The sequence below is a fragment of the Hyperolius riggenbachi genome, chromosome 2 (genome assembly GCF_040937935.1).
Source record: "Hyperolius riggenbachi isolate aHypRig1 chromosome 2, aHypRig1.pri, whole genome shotgun sequence".
Taxonomy (NCBI): domain Eukaryota; kingdom Metazoa; phylum Chordata; class Amphibia; order Anura; family Hyperoliidae; genus Hyperolius; species Hyperolius riggenbachi.
In genome coordinates, this window is record NC_090647.1 from 525,120,580 (window position 1) to 525,125,353 (window position 4,774).

The 4,774-nt window shown below is 46.6% G+C and overlaps 1 long non-coding RNA gene across 1 annotated transcript; it reads left to right on the forward strand.

Annotated features, from left to right (window-relative positions):
* The first annotated feature begins 2,698 nt into the window (after positions 1–2,698).
* LOC137545038 (uncharacterized) lies at positions 2,699–3,115 on the forward strand. Its single transcript, XR_011025978.1, has 2 exons — positions 2,699–2,835; positions 2,920–3,115. It is a non-coding gene; the product is annotated as an uncharacterized lncRNA (long non-coding RNA).
* The last annotated feature ends 1,659 nt before the right edge of the window (positions 3,116–4,774 follow it).

Sequence of the window (4,774 nt, forward strand, 5' to 3'; positions counted from 1 at the left end):
GACCCCCTGCCTCCCTAGGAGTGCATGAAGATTGTTGTGTTTGGGTGAGAAGAGTGCAGAGGTCGTCATGTGATCCCCAAGTGAATGCGGTTTACATGTTTTCTTCTTTTAAACCTAGTAGTGTATGAGTGTTTATAGCGAGGGAATTGAATAACTTATAATTCCTGTCAACATTTAACTTTTTTTGATTCACACAATTCTTCAAACTCCCTTTTGTTTTCAGTGGAGAAGAAGTTTGTCTACACTAATGGCAAGAAGCAGATGTTGGTGTCGGCTCCGCCTCCCATCCTGACTCTCCATTTAAAGAGATTCCAACAGGTATATTTTTCTTGTATTTCGTATATTGCAAGACTATGATAAAGAGTCGGCAGCATCTACTAATGTGTTGTGTATCAGCATTTTCTCTTCTTTTCTGTCTGCTCTGTCTGGACCTATCCGCAAACCTTCCTACATTCTCGCCTATGGGTGTCTTAGACTTTTGAGGGGATGTGATGTGACCCCACTCTCTGATTAGAGTGCCACTCTTCTTTGCGCTAGGATTAGGCTTGCACTTTAAAAATGAGATGAATAAGAGTAGGCTGACAGTCAGAGTAGCTGGGGTCCCTTCTGCATGTAACCCAGAATCCCCCATGCTGATCCCAAAATGCCCCCTACACACTCAACACACTCAACACACACACAGCACACACACACTCAGCACACACACACACACACACACTCAGCACACACACACACACACTCCACACACACACACACACTCCACACACACCACACACACACCACACACACACACTCAGCACACACACAGACACACTCCACACACACACACACTCCACACACACACACACTCAACACACACACTCAACACACACACTCTGAACACACACACACTTCCTCCCTACTATGTCACTCCTATTGTAGCCTTGTAACCAGGTGATCTCCACCACCAGTAATCAGAATGGTAGGAGTAGGTTAGTGACTGTAAAGGTGCGTACACACGCACTACAAGAGGCAACGACTGGTCCACCGGACCCTCCTACTGGGTGGTCTTTTAGCCGACAGTGCTGAGCGGATCGTTCAGAAACAGCCTTATCAGTCCGCCGACAGCGTTGGCTAAGAGACCACCTAGCGGGAGGGTCCGGAGGACCCGTCGTTGCCTCTTGTAGTGCGTGTGTACGCACCTTAACAGTCATGTGAGCCCCTACCCACAACTCTCTTGAGCATGCTCCTCTGGTGGGAGCGTTCTGAGCTTGCACAGCTCACAAAGACTTAAACTGGGCAGGTGCACAATACTCCCAGCCACTGGAGTGCGATCAAGAGGGGCGCAAGCATGTGTAGAAGCCCGCAACCACAGCTATGATCCGTGATATTTCAGAGAGGTTCGCGGCACACTGGAGGGCAGCAGAACTGCAGTGCTGGACTAGATAGACTTCTAGGGGCTGGATGAAGCCACAGGTACGTTGAGTTTAGAAGGTGAATGTCCTTTCTATAGTGTGGTGCCCAAAACTGTATCCCCTCCTGCAGATGTGGCCTCACAAGTGAGTTATACAGAGGGAGTAGAATACTAGCACTTCGAGATTTTATTTCCCATTTTATGCATCCCAGATTTTTATTTGCTTTTAGTTACTGCTTAGAATTTTATATGATTACTTAACTTGTTATCAACCAGTATTCCCAAGTCTGATGTTCCTAGCTGTATGCCATTTATTTTATATGGTGCTTTACCATTGGTACATCCAAGGGGCATGACTTTAAATTTATCAGCATTACATTTTTATCTGTCATGTTGTTAAGATCCTGTTGTAACATTTTTGGCGCCCAAAACCAATCAGTGTTAGGCACCTTTTTAGAGGGGTTAAGGTTAGGCATTAGGTGAGGGGGCTTAGGCTAGGTACTACCGGGGGGAAGGGGGGTATTTAAGGTTAGGTACCTTAATGGGAGGATTAAGGTTAGAATTGTTTAGCCAATATTTTACTCATAGTGGCTTATCTCGGCACCCAGCTGATGCAACATGACAATAATATGTACTCCTCTGCTGTAGGTGCCTCTGGAAGGGATGAGCGGAGTGGCAGGCCAGTGGGTGTGAACTGAGTTTGGATTGCCGTATTGCAATTAAAAATGACAGAGCCTGTCGTGATTTGGCTCTGTGTTAATGATGGTGCATCGGGGGGTTCTCAGGTTTAAATAATTACCTGATCCAATGTCATCAGGTCACAGGTGACTCTCCACCCTCCTCCACGGGAACGCAGTCGCGGCCATGTTTTTGCAGACTGCCAAAGCTCTAGGGACACCTCCGCTTGCGTTGCTGCAGCCCACCCCCAGCTCAGCAGCTACCAGTCAGGCAGTGGCTGCCAAGCTGGGTCAGGCCGCAATAATGCAGATGGGAGTGGCCGTAGACTCTACAGCAATTGTGAAAGAAAATGACCAGGGCCACATCTCCGAGAGGGGCAAATCAGCCACCTGCCTGGGGGGATGGTGCCAGAACAGGTAAGTATTTAACTCCATCTCTATCATGACAGGCTCTATCATTTTGACCTGTGGTACTTTTTAACCCTGTAATATATAGAACTGAACTGCAGACATTTTTGAAAGTGTCATTTCCCTGTAGAAGAACAAGCCCAGTAGGTCAGATAGAGTTCAGTTTTACAGGATAATCCTTGTCCTTGTTCTTCTTGCAGAACATCTGTGATGGAGAGTCCAGCTTGCTATACTCCTTATATGGTGTGATTGAGCACAGTGGCACCATGAGCTCTGGACACTACACCGCCTACGTGAAGTCACGAGTTCCGAACCCTCGTCTGTGTGACCTTGTGCTGCGGGGAGAGCTTCCCGAGGGTGAGACAAGTTCAGCGATAGCTCCATGTACTCTCCCATCACTCCATCAGTACTCACATTAATTCACATTTTCTGTCTTTGCAGCACCGAGTTCAGAGCCTATGAAGGGCCACTGGTTCTACATCAGCGACAGCCATGTACAAGCCGTGCCAGTCACTAAAGTCCTCAATGCCCAGGCCTACCTCCTGTTTTATGAGAGGATACTGTAACTGGAGGAGACTCCTATCCGCCACAATCTCCATTGCCAAGGAATAATATTTATTTTCGTTAAACTTCCAAAGTGCACCTGTCATTTCATGCTGTAAAGAGGGTGGCTTGGGAAGGGCAGAAGCTGCCTTTTTTCCAGAATTTGTAGGAAAGTTCAATGCAATAGAAAATATTGGAAATCTTAAGTAAAAAAATGCAGTTTAACTTACCTGGAGCTTCTTGCAAACCCCCTCCAGACATCCTGTGCATGCACCGCCTTCCACAACCCTCCAGCCAGCAGTGGCGACCTGTGCAAAGCTGGCCAGCCACGCGCCTTTTCATTTCTACTGAGCATGCGCAGAACACTCCCAGCAACGGCAGCACAATCGGGGCGTGTGCAGCTCGGGGGCTGTGCATGCACAGTAGCCAGCAACTGGCTGCGACCGACCAGCTTTGAGGGGGTCGCCACTGCTGGCTGGAGGGGTTACGGAACGATGGCGCGGGCACAGGATGACTGCAGGGGGGCTGCAAGAAGCCCCAGGTAAGTTAAACTGTTCTTGTTTTTCTAATTAAGTTACTCTTTAAATTAAGACTTTTCTAAAGTCATTAAAACAATCTAGGTTATCAGATGAAGGGTAAGAGATTTGCATCTGTCCACAGTTCAGCTTTAGAATGGGTGTGCTTATTCTATAGGAAAGCCTGGCCAGTGGCGGTATGAAAGCTTTACGTAGCAGTGTGCACTACTTGGCACCCCCGCTAGTGTGAGCTGGCCATAATGCTGGTGTAAGAGTAGACAACACACTATAGCTTCACTCTCCTGTGTACTTCCTGCACTGGAAGCCCTTCCCCCATCCCTGTCCAATCCTGGCTCCCAAAGACTGCAAACTAGACAACAAGCACAACTTTTCCTACAACTTTTTCCAAAAGAAAAAAAATCTATTATGCTGCAAGTAAAAAAATATATAATGGCTTTTAATGTTGGTGTTCAAATTTGACATAATGAATTCAGAATACATGAGCACTGCCGATCACCATGCTCCAGTATTGCTAAAGTAAGGAACAAGCAGGCAGGGTCAGGGGGAGGACACTACTCGCACTTCACGATGTGTTTCATGTAACTCCAATACTTCACTGCTTCCTCCTTCTCAAGCCGGGAGGAGGAAGTACTGAAATGGTGCTGAAGTGTGGCAGTCGGCAGTATTTGTGTGTTCTGAATTCAATATGCTGAATTCAAACATCAATGCTATTGGCTTTTTGACACAGAATACAGAGGGTCTCTTTGCGGTGTTAGTTTTGTTGGGAAACGTTGGTTCCACTTTGTTTTACAACCTTTGGTAGAAAATTTACAGATAGACATTTCTGCTCTAACAAAGAAGCAGCAACGTCATAAACTTTACAGAAAAACATTTCCTTGTTACAGCTTAGAACTCCTACTGATATTCTGCAGAGTGGTTGCTTTCTTGTTTGCTGGGAGCACAGAAAGGGTTAACCTCCGGTGTTTACATATTAGCTCAAAACTTAGCACAGTTGGCAGAGAGCTGACCGCTCAAATTACACTAGCTCATTACTTGCTGAGAAGGGAGAATCAGTCAGGATCTTCTCTTTAAATGCACACAGATTTCTCTGTGTTTCCCTTCTCCTGTGCAAGAGTTCAGGTTCGCTTTAAAAACATCTGTCTTCAAAATAGTAAAGATGTTCCCTCTGCATCACCTTCCCGAAAAATGAATGCATGCGGCCTACGGAGTGCCTGGAT